Genomic DNA, 14,494 nt, shown 5'->3' with positions numbered 1-14,494 from the left:
AAGCTGGCCAGCAACTACAGTTGCAGCACCTCACCGCGGTAAAGGCCGAACTGCAGTGCAGACCACAGGTGTTATAGCAAATTTATACTCAGAATCCACAAGAGGGAGTTAGGACAGTTACAATGACAACCCAAAGCTTACAAAAGTTATTTCAGCTGTTTCCAAGAAACTCAGGGCACAGGTGCAACGCCTGGGCACGCTTGGCCGGAACTTGAACCGCCACCTCCCTCTAAACTCCAACCAACCCATTGTTCAGTGATCTACTCTACCTCCCTCTGTCCTAAGGCATCCTGCCTCCAGGCAACGGAGGAGCTGTGCAATGTTTGCAGCCCAGAACAGGGCAGTTAGGGGTGATCAGGCTGGCAGGAGAGGGCAGGTGGGGGCAATCGGGCCGGCAGGGGAGCAGTTAGGCATCAATCAGGCTGGCATGGGAGTGGTTAGGGGGTGATCAGGCTGGCAGGCAGAAGTGGTTAGGAGCAATCAGGCAGGCAGGCAGGCGAGTAGTTGGGAGCCAGCAGTCCTGGATTGTGAGAGGGATCCCAGATTGGAGAGGGTGCAGGCTGGGCTGAGGGACACCCCCCCCTCCCGCCCATGCACAAATTTCATGCACTGGGCCTCTAGTCAGTAAATAAAGATATACTTGTTTTTATTGTTTTGTTAATCCTCACCTGAGGATATTTTTTCCCATTGCTTTTCAGAGAGAGGGGAAAAGAAGGAGGGAGGGGGAGAGAGAGTGAGAGAAACATCCATGATGTGAGAGAGACACATCAACTAGGTGTCTCTGGCACTTACCCTAATGGGGGGCACAGAACAAACCCGCAACCCAGGTATGTGCCAACGCTCTAACCACTGAACCAAACCAGCCAGGGCAAAGATATACTTGTTCTAATGGTGGGCATAGAACTCCATTGTATGGATGTACCATAATTTCTTTAACCAGTCCCCTGATGATGCCTTTTCTATTGTTTCTCTTTATTACAAAACTATTATGAAAATCTTTATATATCTTTGTGTAACTTGCACAAGCATATCTGTATAATAGAAATGAAAATGCTGGGTTAATTTTACATGTTGAGATTTATTTTTAACAGTTTACACTCCCACTAATGGTATATGAGAATCCTTAGTTCTTTTTTTTATAAATATATCTTTATATTTCAGAGAGGAAGGGAGAGAGATAGAAACATCAATGATGAGAGAGAATCATTGATTGGCTGCCTCCTGCATGCCCCTCACTGGGGATTGAGCCTGCAACCCTGGAACATAACCCAGACCGGAATTGAACCCGGGACCCTTTAGTCCACAGGCTGACGCTCTATCCACTAAGCCAAACTGGCCAGGGTGAGAATCCTTAGTTCTTTATCAACATTGAGTATTATTAAAATTTTAAACTTCTGCCAACCTTGTAGAAATGGAATTTAATTTGCATGTCTTATTGAATGAAGTTGAGCACTGTTTTATATATTTATTAGCCATCTTCATTTCTTGTCCAATATGTTAGCTGATTACATCATTTGTCCATTTTTCTATTAGAGTATGTTTATCTTATTGATTTGTGACAGTTCTTCATATATTAAGGAAATTAGCCTTTTTCATTTATGTAACAAATATTTTCTCACAGCTTATAGTTTATCTTCTGACTTTGTTTATGGTATTTTGATATAAAATTTCTGTGAACTCAAATGTATCCATGTTTAGGCTTCTGGATTTTATGTCATGTTAAGAATGGTGTCAGAAAATACAAAATATATATGTATGCTGTGTGGAGTAGGAGACTATCTGGAAAACCTAATTTATAATCAGAAGGTTGCTCTATTTGTATGGAGTCAGAGCAAACAGAATTGTGGGATGCTTTTTTCAGACTATGGTAAGGCTAGGGATTATCTCTGCTACACTAGTGACCAGAATATTTTTACATTAAATAGTGTCTTGCCCCTTACACAGTATCAAATGTTCTAACTATTCAACTTTCCTCTTTCAGTATTTACTAGGCACCAAAAGCTTCTGCCATGACAATATCATTTCATGAAGGACATGCTACAAATAATTAAGATTATAACTTATTTTATATCAGTTACATATTTCATTTGATGGCATTTTCTCACTTTGTCCTCAAATTATTAGGGTGCACTCTGGTCTTTCAATACCCTAGGAAATAAATTCAACTTCTTAGGATAAGACTGGAGCATATAGCAATGTGATCTGCACATATTAAAGGTTCAATAAATATTTTTTGAATGAGTTCTAGGGAAAAAAGAGGGGCTACTGTGAAACATTCTTTAATATGAGAATAAATCTGCTATACAATTTTTTCTGATGTTATACCAATTAGTTATTATTGTTCTTCAGCGGTATTTTTTGCAAAATGAAAATTTACTAACCAGAGGAACTTGTCCATTTTGTTCAAAGTATAAAGTTGTTTGAAGTCTCAGCTGCTACATAAGCAGCCAAGAATGTAAATTTATAAAATAGATGAAAAACTGCACCATGTACTATAAATATGATGTTTAGAGCAGAAAATCAGTAGTTTTCAGCTATTACTAAAACAGGAAATCATTTAATATCAATTGATATTAAATTGGCACAATTGAACTAAATTAATGTAAAATGATTTGGTACAGAGCCCAATTTTTCTATTACTTTAAGTGGAATTCTGCATTAACTTATATAACTGTAAATTTTCCACTACTCTCTATTCAATGTTGTAGCTGCATCATTCTGTAACTTGAATCTATTAAAAACTGTATAACATCCTACCAAAGAGGGTCTATAAAAGAAATGGAAATTTATTTTGCATTTATTTGGGCAATATTGCACTGCCCAAAGCTTTAGAGTTAAGTAAAAATGTCTCTGATTTTATTTATTGTTATTGATATTTAGATGTTTCTGTTTAACTTTTATTGTTCAGTTGATTAAATATACCATAACTCTTCAAAGTTACAGGGAAAAATACAGTTAGCACACAGGATGGGAGAGAAACTAAGACACTGGTGTGGAAGGAATATAATTTGAGGACTGAAAATAATCATTATATTGCACTGGGAATGCTTTAGACGTACTATCGGATGAAATCTGCACGATTTACACGAGGCTTGCATTATTTCTCATTTGGAAAAGTTGTTAATAAATACATTTATTCCTTTTCTTTTAATTGAAAAGTATTTTAATATTAAAGAAATATTTAACCAAAAATTTAAAAAAAGAAACGAAGAACTAACCAAACAACGACTGTATGAATCTGGGAACTTCTATAAACAGCAATGGAGACACTGTAATAGGGTCACTTCTTCCCGTCCTAGTAAAAGCGCTTCGGAGGGGACAGGCCCTGCTCGCGTTCATCTCCCCCAAGCAGAGAGCTCTTGGCAGTCAAAGGGCCAAGAAACTAAATTGAAACAAACAAATACATACAAAGGGTGAAAAAGACCCAAGTTAATCGGGGTCGAAGGAGCGGAAGGGGTCTTTTCACACTTCAAACATCTTGGGGGAGGGGTGAGGAAGCAGGATAGGAAGAAACGAAAATTAAGTCGCGAGGCCACCCCCGCCCACATTTACAGGAAGACACTGGACAAGCGGGGGAAGTGGGGAAGACCTTGTAGGTCCCTCATGATTTCTTTTACCCAAATTTCACTTTCCCTACATTTTGCTCTGTCCCATCCCCCCACCTCACCGCCCCAAAAGTCTAGAATAAATTGGTCGGGCGCCCGGCCTAGCCTAGTAGCCCAGTTCCCTGGTCTTCCAAACCCGGGAGAAAGACCAAGTTTTCTGGTAGACGGGAATAGTGAGTTGTAAAGAAAAAAAAATTACCCCCAGTGCTAGGTCTTCCTGGCAAAGAATTAGCTCGCTTTCTTTCCACACCTGAAACAAAAAGCACACAAAACAAAAACTCAAAAAGCAAAACCCCTAAATCACTTAGGCTCAGGTGCCAGAGTTAGGCAAGTTGAGTTCTTTCGGTGGGAAGGAATTGGGGCCACGGTGAAGACAGGGTTCAGAAACTAGGGCCATGGCCCCTCGCTGGGGCGTGTCAGAGGAGGGGACGTCGCAGGGTGATGCCCGACAGAGCTACTCCCTCGGGCTGCGCGGAGGGGAGGGGGGCAAAGGGACCCGGGGGACGAATTCCCAGCTAGCTTTTGGGATTTCCCACGGCCCAAGGCTCCGCCGGACATTCCGACCGCTCTCCCGTCGACCCTCCCAATAAAGAAATAGGAAATGCGGCCCCATTGGGTCCGCGGCGGAAGCGCTGCCAAACGAATGAGTAAGTCAGGCGCGGGCACGGCACCTTGTTTACCCCACTCGGCGGCGCGCCCCTGCGGGGGCCTCGTTTGGAGGCGGTTTCCAGACGCTGCACCCGAGGCAGGCGGCCGCGATTGGCTGGCGACGGGGAGGAGGACGAGAGGTGGGCGGGCCGGAGCCCGGCCCTGCAGTGCCGGCGCGCTGCCGCTAGATGCCGCTCCCTCCCAACGGGAGCCGCGCGCGGGTTCCTGGCCGACAGATGGCGCCTGCGCGTTCCATTCGCCTCCAAGTCGCCGAAGAGCGAACACCCCAAACAATCCCGAAGCGCCACCAAAAAAAAAAAAAAAGAAAAAAAAAAGAAAAAAAAAAAAAAAAAAGAGAAAGAAAAAAAAAAAAAAAGAAAAAAAAAAACCCCGCCGGATCCGACCGCCACTTTCAAAACCCCCCACCGTTCTAGAACCGCGGGAGCTTCCGTCCCTGAGTAGAATTCGAGGGTGTAAAGAAGAGGAAGGGGAAAATATCTTGTACCAGCCCAGGGGTGAAGAAGCCCCCGGCCTGAGAAAGAAGGAAGGAGTGGGGGAGGCGAACAGTCTCGTTGCTGCCTCTGTGTACGCTGAGGGGGGAGGTAAGTTATAAAATGGCGGAGGCGAAGCTTCTAGAAGTTTGGAGGGGCACCCGGAGGGCGCGGGGCCCACCGTGAGGTGTGTATGGTTGAAATAGGGCGCGGGAGAGGAGTTGGGAGGGAAAGCGATTGGGCGCCTCGTTGCCATTTAATTTCTCCTCTTCTTCCTTGGCCCCCAGCGGGGCCCGTGGTGGAGTGGCTGGCCAAGTCCAGGCCGCGGGGACTCCTGTTCGGCCCCGCATAACCTCCAGCCCTTCTTTCTCCCTTGTTCCCCTCCAAGTCCCTACCTCCACACTACCAAGGAACTTCCAGCCTCCTTCCTCCCTACCTCCTACTCCTAGAGTGGCTTTCTACCGCAGGACTCTTCTTTTCGACTACCCTCGCTGAAGATTTTCTCTTCCTTCCCTCGCCCCACTCTCCCTCGGGGCCTCTACGGAGACCCCCCCCCCCCATGGGTGGCCCAAAATGGAGAACGTGGAGCAGCGCAAGATGGAGGCTCCGTTTCTCTGTGTAGCATTAGATTTAGGTGCCTTTTCTCCGGCAGGCTCTTAAGGCTGAGAGAGCCAGAACTGGAGGTGGGGTGGGGTGGGGTGCGAGCCTAGTCGGGGAGGCTAGCCGGGGAGGCTGCGAGTGGGTGGGGGAGAGCGCGGTATCGTGGTGAGGGGAAGGAAGAGAGCAAAATGGTGGTGCTGGGAACCTGGGGGGAGGGGAGGAGAGGAGGCTCAGTTGTGTATATTTGGGCCTCGGACCGAGGGAGGCGAGGGAAAATCTACTCTGATCACACCCCTCCCTCGTGCCCCCTCCCTTCTCCCTTCCCCTCCTTCCTTTCCTCCCTCCCTCCTCTCCCTCCCTCTCTTCCTCCCTTCCTAGAGAGGGAACAACATTCATGTGACGGGCCCCTCGGCTTCTCCCCCGCCCCATCATCTCCAGCGCGTGGTGGGGAAACTGCTGGGGAAAGCGATTGGCATCGATCTCTCCATCCCTTCCGAGGCCCGACTTCGGTCAGTTTTCTTCGGGCAACAATTTTATAAATAGGTCGGGGTCTGGCGGCGTTGGCCCCCTCGTGCAGTCCTTGCCCCGAAGGGGGCCCTGCCTGGCTGGCATGGGAGGAGGGGGGAAGGGCGGGAGTGGAAGGCTGTTTGTTGGGGGGTTTTGGCGCCACTTTTGTTTTAGTTTTAGTGCTGCTTTTCGTTCCCACCCCCACCCGCGCTGTCTTTCTCAAGACACGAACCGAGCTGATCCTTGCCCCAGGTAGGCAGCTTCTGCTTTTTCCCTCCACACTTTTATTCTGGCTAGGGGTTGACTTTCTTTTTCCTTCTTTCCCGTACCCGGTGATCTGTGGACGGCGATTGTAGGGACGAAAAGGGTCGGATGGGCCATGGGAGAGAGAAGGTGTGGGAAACAGCATCAAGTAGTTCCGCAAAAACTTTGAGCCCCGTTCCCATTTTCTTCTGGCCTATATTCGTAAACGTATTGTTGATTTCTGCCCTTATGGTTTTTGTGTGTCGCGAGAATGTCTTGTTTTGCCTTTAGTTTTTTTCTCTTCTCAGTAAGCTGCTGTACTTTCGACATTTAGTTTTCCCTCCCCGCTGGTGTATATGTCATTTTATTTTTAATCCCGGACTGTAATGGGTTTTATCGTGTGTGTTTTTTTCGTGCTGCAGTGTTCAGCTTTAATTTTTAATATTGCATTAGTTTCATCCGGTTTGTGACTTTCTCCGTGGCCTAGAAATGTTTTATGTTGCCTACCCCCCCTTCCTTTCTCTTAGATGTAGTTTTTTGAGGGTCATGGTGTTTGATTAAATGGTTATTTACAGTTTACATGATATATCTATTAGAAACTTTTGATCTGTAGGATTAGGTTAAAGTAAACGAAAAGCTTGCCGGTTTGAAATGGTTCCTTAAAATGCGCGGGCCGCCCCCCCCTCCCCCCCGCTCCCGTGTAGCCTCATCTTCCCCCTCATACTGGAGTGTAAATTCCATACCCCTTTTCTCCCACGGACCGCCGTATTTCACAGCAGCCACACCCTGTATTTGTCTCTGTGGATTGGACTCATTATCAGCTTAATTTAGTGACTCTTAAACCACCATGATGGGACTTGCTTAAGCACAAGCTTCTTTTCCTGTTTAGTCCTAGTGGTTAGTGTCGAAAGAGGAATAATCGAGGTTTCTTGATGAAACCTGGTGCAGTCGAACCCTCTGCCTTTTTTTCTGTTGTCTTTTTTTCCTACTCCGGGCTGTTGGCGGTGTCAGCACCGCTGCTGGGGGCGGGGGTGGAGGGGAGAAAGAGTCGGGTTACCGAAGTGCGTCATTCCTGGCTCTAGCTGGGCCTGCTCGGGAGCTGCTGGTGTTTGTTACTGTCCTCGCAGCACTTTCCTGCCAACCTTCTCTCTCTGCGTATTGGTTAGGAGCAAAAGCAGGAGGCGGTCTCCTAATTCTCTCTGTAGCCTAGCGCGTTTCGTTTAAGGGTATATGTGAACTTATTAAAAAAAAGAAATAACCCAGTCCTGGAAAGTGGATACATTTGTTTGATGACATACAATTCAGGTAGTTTAGACTTGCTTTCATATATTTTCCAATGAACGGTGGTGTTAATTTTGAACATTTTCAACTAATGTTAAAATGCCTGGTTTTCTTTCTGCATTGATATCTATCTATAATTAGGGATCAGAAGGGCATAAGTGTTCATCGGTTTTTCAAGTGGTTGAATTGTAATTTTATGACATGATGTTAAATAGCCTGTTTTTTTTTCTTTTCATTTTGAGCCAACGTGCTATATGAATGCAAGCTGATTACACACGTTTAAGTTCATTTTCATCACATGTTCCTATTTATCCTATTAGATATAATTTTAAATATGTCATTTGGATCTTATGGACGACATTAAAATTCTTAAAGATGGCTATTTCTTTGTTTTTTAACGGAATTCTTTTAAATTTACCACCTAACAAGGAATTGTGTAGGGTGGCTTTACAGTTACTCTGTTAAAATTTTGTTTTCTTGCTGTACTCAGTGTACTTACTGAGCACAGTGTCTTCCTTTTAATTATTTTCTAAAGATAAAAATTGGGGGAGGAAGCAGTGGAAGGTAACAGATCAAACAAAAGTGGCCTTGAGTTGATGATTGTAGCTGGATGGGTGAGTACAGGAGAGCTCATTGTACCGTTCTTTCTAGCTTTGTGTGTACTTAAATTTCCATAATTAAGCAAGTTTAAAGAATTTTTCAAATTGTCTTGCAATTTTGGGGTAACAGCTTAAATTTATATTTACATATCAAATTATTTGCATAGAAAGCTTGGCCTTGTGTATAAGTAATTGTACAATGCCTAATATACCAACTTTCAAAAATATATTTAAATCGAACCAGTATAGAATGAGCAACATAAACTCTTATAAATTGGTTGAACTTGAATTGTTTGTAACTTAGTTGAGAATGTGCTCTACTTTTGTTTTTTTAATCGTCTGAAAATAGGAAAATTCCATTAGAAAATGTAAATTTTGCTTGGTGTCTATTTCATTAAGTTGGAGTTACAGTGAGTCAGTATGAAAGGATTTACTATTAATAGGAGGGGCTTTGGCAGTTGGAATTAGTGACAGTAGAAGGGGTTCGGGTGCCCTAGGGAGCATTCCTGGTAGGAAGATCCATAGCCATCGAATTCAGTTTCAGTATTTGGTGTTTAATGAGTGGGTAGAGAAAAGGATTGGAAAATAAATGTACTTATTAGCCATTCTTTCCCACAGTGAAATAACTAGCATTCTAAGGTATCAGAAATTGGCAGTGGGTGTAGGGTATGTCCTTTTTTTAAAAAAAAAAAAAACTGATATGAAAATGTATACATATAAAGTGTGTTATACCCCCCCCTCCCCAAGGATCTGGTGCTATAAATAGTTTAAAGTTGATATGTAAAGTATTGTAATGTTTTCTATTACAAAAATTCTGACCGTTACCCATCAACTATAAAATAAAAGTGCAATGCAGTTAAAACTCTGTCTCAGTTAGTGTATCTGTGAATTACTCCTAAATTCTTTGAAGGTAAGTGCCTTATTTTCTGCAATTTTGTGGTGGTCAATGTCAGTGACTCCTCCCCCCACGAGATGTATTTTTGAACATATGTCAAAGTTCTACAGGGAATCCAAAATAATGGATATTTAATTTCATGTTTGGTAAGGTGTGTTTCCTAATCCTTACAAAAACAATTCTACCCTTTTCTGGGCACAGACATTTTATAACTGTTAATATTAATCTGTTTGTATATTTCATATTCAACATTTTAGCTTTAGAAGGATGTTAAGACAAATTGCATATTTTGAATTCTTGTATGCAAATAATCTTAAGTAGATGATGAGGATTGTGGCTTTAGATTTATTTTATTGTGGTGAGGCAACAGCTAAACTACTAAACCAACAAATTATGAGTTTGGTAACTTTGAAGTCTATTTAGTTAGGATTTTTTTAAAAGCTCAAACACTTAAGATTTTAATTAAATTCAATTCTACATTCCTTTTTCATTGTTTTCTTTTTCGACCTTATTGACTTTGATTGGTAGCCTGAGGACCCATGAATTAAAATCGGTGTGGTTGGGTGGGGAACCGGCTCAGGCTCAGATTATCCTTTGGGAATATAGGGATAGATGTGAAAATACTTGCATTGGACAGTTTAGTAATGCTTAGTATTCTGCATGTTTAACTGATGCCACCCACAGTCATGTGTGGGAAGGGAGTAAACAGTGAATAGCTTATTCTTTTTTGCTTTGGGTTATTTTTTAAAACAATTTTCTCATTTTAGTTACTGGTTTTTAAATGTTTTTATTGATTTTAGAGAGAGGTAGAGGAGAGGGACAGAGAGATAGAAACGTGATGAGAAGAGAAACATTGAGAGAAACATCAGTCTACTGCCTCCTTCATGCCCCCTACCGGGAATCAACCCGGGCGTGTGCCCTGACCCTGAATCCTAATCAAACCAGGGACCTCTTGGTTCATGGGTCAATGCTCAACCATTGGGTTCTTTATAATAAATGGAAGACTTCAGTTTTTGATGCTGCAAGTTAACTTTTGAGCTTAAATTTTACATTAAATGGACACAATGATTTGTCGTATGTCTCATTGGGATAACTATCTTTAATGTTATTTTTTTTGCATCTCATGTTTTTAAAAAATACTCTGGACTTGTGTTAGCACTTTGAAATCTCTGTTAGTCGATTATTCAGAGAATTGGACATAACAGTTTCCAGTACAGTGGAGCATTATAGTATACTTATTTTGGGACTTGGGGAGCATAGCAAAGGAAAGGGATAAATTCCATTTAGCTATGGGTATCAGTATGTAGGAAAAGTGATTAATCATTGGAGAGTAAAGAAAAAACTTGAAAGATAACAGGTTATTTTAGAAGTTCTTTACATTTCTCTCATAATCTATTTTTGATATATAGTTTGAACTTTTAATTTGTGGTCCAGTGTTGTCCTGGTATAATAATTTTCTGTATCTCTGGATATCTTGAGCTGTGGTTATTGCATGTTCTATTTGGCAAAGATATGTGAGAAAACAAAATTGTCAGTTTGATTTTTCCCCCCAGTCTCTTGAGTTGCTTGCTTTGCATTTACTTTTAACCAAATTTATCATCAGTGTAAGTGGTCTTGCTTGGTAGAGTCTTAATTTTTGTATATGTGCATGAAAAAAAAACACAACTTTTTAGCAGCTGCCTGTATTGTGTTTTTAGCATATGCTTGCTATAGTTCCATATTTGATAGTAGCCAGAAGAAAACAAAAAGTTTTAAAATATGGTTAGTCTAGTCAAGAGATTATTGAATTGTTTTAAACTCTTCTCCCCCAAAGGAAGGGAGGGTGAATAATGTCAATGGTCTGTTTTTTTTTAATTATTTTAATTGGAAAATGCATGACTAGGCTTGATGAGGCAAACTAGAAAGATTTCTATAAGCATATAATCTAATGTACAACTAAAAGGTAAACTTTCTTTGAAAAATAGTTTAAATTCTGTTGAATGTTGCTAAAGGCAATATTCCTGTTTACACTTTGCATGGGTAACCTTTGTTGTAATGGGATTTAACCTATAAATTGTTGCATCCTGAGATATTCTAAGAAAGTCTTAGTCTAGTTGCCATTTGAGTTCCTTTTAAATGCCAATAACTATGTGTTTTAATGTGTTGTTTAATCTCAGCTACCTTGCAGGATAGGTGGTTATTATTTTACAGATGGGGAAGCTGAGGCACTCAAGATAAATGGCTTGTTTCATGATAATGATTGTCAGCCAGAATTCACACACAAGTTTGGCCTTTTTTGTTAAGCTCAGTAATTTCCCTTAACTCGTTTAGGTCTTGGGTTATCTCTAACCAGAAAGCATGTATCATTTTAATGTAGAAAACGAAGATTTTTTTCATGTATAGGTCAAGATAAATGCAGATTTTTACACAGGGTTAGATGAGTTGCAGCCTGGTGAAAGGTCTAAATTGTGTTTTATACTAATAGTTGAAATAAGTCGGAGCTTTGTTTCTGAGCATGCTCATTATACAAAAGTTTGTGGGATAATATGTTGAATTGTATTTTTTTTTTGGACATACAATGGTAGATAGAACAGTTTCACTGTTTTTTTTCTGTCATTTATGCTCTATAGTGAATGGAGGCTGAGTGTGTCTGAGAATAGTTCCCAATCATTCAGTTTGTTTACTGAGTGGTTGGATTTGAAATAAAAATTTAGGTGATCTTTTTATAATTCACTACTCTGATTGGTTCTGTAGGGGGATTTTTTTTTTGGTTACTTAATGGTGCTTTAAAAATATTTTAAGTGTTAGTATCTTCTCTGTTTTATTCTAGTTCATCTATTCACTTTATTAAACTTTGTTGTTCACTTTTGTCTGAGATAATAGGTAATATTGATGCCTTGGATTATTAAATTCATTAGTGATCAGAATCTTGACCTCAGTTTTCTCTGCTTTTTCCTTTTCCTTATTGTGTTTCATAAACTATAACTAGAATTTTTCTTACCTGAAGGAATGCTAGATGTTGGATATCTGGCCTAAGATAAATTAGTGGAGATGAAGTAAAATTCAATATATCAGTGCTTTTCATAGCCATGAGTAAAATTTATATATTTTTTGTTAATCATTTCCTTAAGCTTCATTTTGTAGGAAGTAATTTTTCCAGGTGATGCAGTCTTCTATCCACACTCTTTAATATTGAGTCTTTTCATCCATATTTCCCCCTTTGTACTCCAAGAATACCAAGACCTTGGTGTTCTACTACAGAATTATGCCCCAAGGCATCCATTGTATGTAATAGTTTTCCTGTGCCATCTAGAAAGATGCCAGTTATGTACCATTGTTGGGAGAATTCAGGAAATTGTCCCTCAAATCATTTTCTGATCCAATAGTTAATATGAGGAACACTGGTTGAGAAAGACTGCTAGAATATTCAGAGACTTGGTTTGGCACTAATCAGAGTTTTACTTTCCACAGTTAATTTCCTGTCAGTAACCCTAATATAGCCTCAACTAAAACTTATGTATGATAAAATGTGAATGCAATTGGTAATATTGCCATCTCTGTGGGATAAATTGGTTAGTCTTGATGTCAACTAGTTAGTGCTATTTAGTTGTTTTAAAGAATTGAATGTGGGAAGTTAAATGCATAATTTTATTTGTAAAAAGGAATATTGTAGGAGCTCTGTTCATTATGCAAAAAACTTTTTTATAAAAAGGCTTTGACAATGACTGTAACATTAACAATAGCTAACAGTAACTGACCATATCCCAGACATGTTAGAAATGTCATAGGTGTATTAGCTCACCTAATCTTCATAACCTTATGAGGTAAGATGACATGTGATTTATTGTTCAAACCAGGATATTTTTAAGAGTGAAAGGGGGCACTAGCCTGATGGTATGCTAGGATAATAGTATAAATATAAACTAGGATTCTCTCAGAGAAACTAGGATTATGATGACCCTAATTAAGAAGAGGAAACCAAAAGTATAGGGAGGTCAAGTAACTTGCGCAATTAGTAAGTAGTAGGAAGGGATTTGAAACCCTTACAGAGATTTCTTTGGGTATGAAAGTGATTTATATTTCTGTAAACTGCCATATTCTGAAAGTTTGTTTACTTTTACTCTTTTGGAGGAGTTTTTGTAGGTGTAGGTTTGATAGTAAAAGACAAGATACAGCGTTGTTTTAAAGAGCCGGTAGACTTTTTTCAAGTGATTGTTAAGACTTCAGCAATTCTGTCTTAATGTTAAAAAGCAACTTCTCTGAGGTTTGCCTAGATAAAAGAGAAAATTACAGAATAATTTTACTGATTACATTGGGGTTTCTTTTCCTTACATATTATTCAGAGTCCTTTACCATTTATTTTAGAAAGAAATGTGAATTTTATAATATTTCATAGGGAATCTTATGTGGAAAGTTTATTCTGAGAAGAAAGCTGAAAGAAATAATTTTGTGACTAGGGAGAAGTCATATTAGAAAAGAAAGAAAAAGGTCCAGTTTATAGACTTATCTGAAGTTAAAACTAATTTGGTAATATAATTTGAGAGTTAAGTCTTCCAGAGATTGGTGTATCATTTAATAAAAATTTCCTACCAGGGGTGGGAAACTTTTTCTCTACCAAGGGCCATTTGGAGATATATATATATTTTAGAGAGGAAGGGAGAAGAATAGAAGCATCAATGATGAGAGAGAATCATTGATCGGCTGCCTCCTGCACGCGCCCCCCATTGGGGATTGACCCTGCAACCTGAGAGTGTGCTCTTGACTGGAATCAAACCTGGGACCCTTCACTCCGCAGGCCGACCCTCTCTCCACTGAGCCAAACCAGCTAGGGCCCATTTGGATATTTTTAACATCATTCACGGGCCACACAAAATTATCAACTTAAAAATTAGCCTGCTATATTGGGTCAAACATTTAATTAACTCACCCCTAATGCCTTGGCAGGGCCAGACTAAACGATTTTGCAGGCCTTATATGTCCCATGGGCCAGATGTCTCCCATTCCCCCCCCCCCCATCTTAAGAGGACTTTGAGTTTTATTTTCATGCTTGGGTATTTTAATATTTCATTGAGGAATTTGTGATTTTTCCACCCTAGCTAGTTTACTTTTGGAGGTTTTGTTGGTGTCACTATTTTATAAACAATAGAGGTCATTAAGTAGGTCTATTCAATTTTTTAAAAGTCTTATTTATTTAGTTCATTAAAGCCATCATGAAGTTGGGAGGGGTGTAGAGAACCGCATTTCTTTTTTTAAAAAATATTTTTATTGATTTCAGAGAGGAAGGGAGAGGAAGCAAGAGATAGAAACATCAATGATGAGAGAATCATTGATCAGCTGCCTCCTGCATGCCCCTTACTGGGGATTGAGCCCACAATCCAGGCATATATGCCCTTGACCGGAATCAAAACTGGGACCCTTCAGTCTGCAGGCTGATGCTCTATCCACTGAGACAAATGAGCTAGGGCGAGAACCGCATTTCTGACCAGATGAAGGAATTTGAGTGATTGGCAGACAAAAAGTTTATTTCTTGAGGATTTGATTTATTATATGAAACTAGAGGCCCGTTGCACGAAGATTTGTGCAATAGACCTTCCTTCCCCTGGCTGCCGGCACCGGTTTTCCTCCGGCACCCAGGACCCAGGCCTT

The 14,494-nt window shown here is 40.6% G+C and overlaps 1 protein-coding gene across 4 annotated transcripts in view; it reads left to right on the top strand.

The window, feature by feature from the left end:
- Positions 1-4,620: 4,620 nt before the first annotated feature.
- Positions 4,621-14,494, top strand: part of STAG2 (stromal antigen 2) — a 154,504-nt gene continuing 144,630 nt past the window's right edge. For 3 of the 4 annotated variants that reach the window (XM_054709219.1, XM_008158886.3, XM_054709252.1), the window contains exon 1: positions 4,621-4,855. The gene's annotated coding sequence lies outside the window, so the exon portion shown is untranslated. Of the gene's footprint in view, positions 4,856-5,669; positions 5,854-14,494 lie in introns of those variants that run through there. The other variant, XM_028135665.2, reaches the window with a different exon arrangement.

The sequence above is a fragment of the Eptesicus fuscus genome, chromosome 1 (genome assembly GCF_027574615.1).
Source record: "Eptesicus fuscus isolate TK198812 chromosome 1, DD_ASM_mEF_20220401, whole genome shotgun sequence".
Classification (NCBI taxonomy): domain Eukaryota; kingdom Metazoa; phylum Chordata; class Mammalia; order Chiroptera; family Vespertilionidae; genus Eptesicus; species Eptesicus fuscus.
The sequence above is the reverse complement of the archived record's forward strand: the minus strand, read 5'-3'. Positions and strand labels throughout refer to the sequence as shown.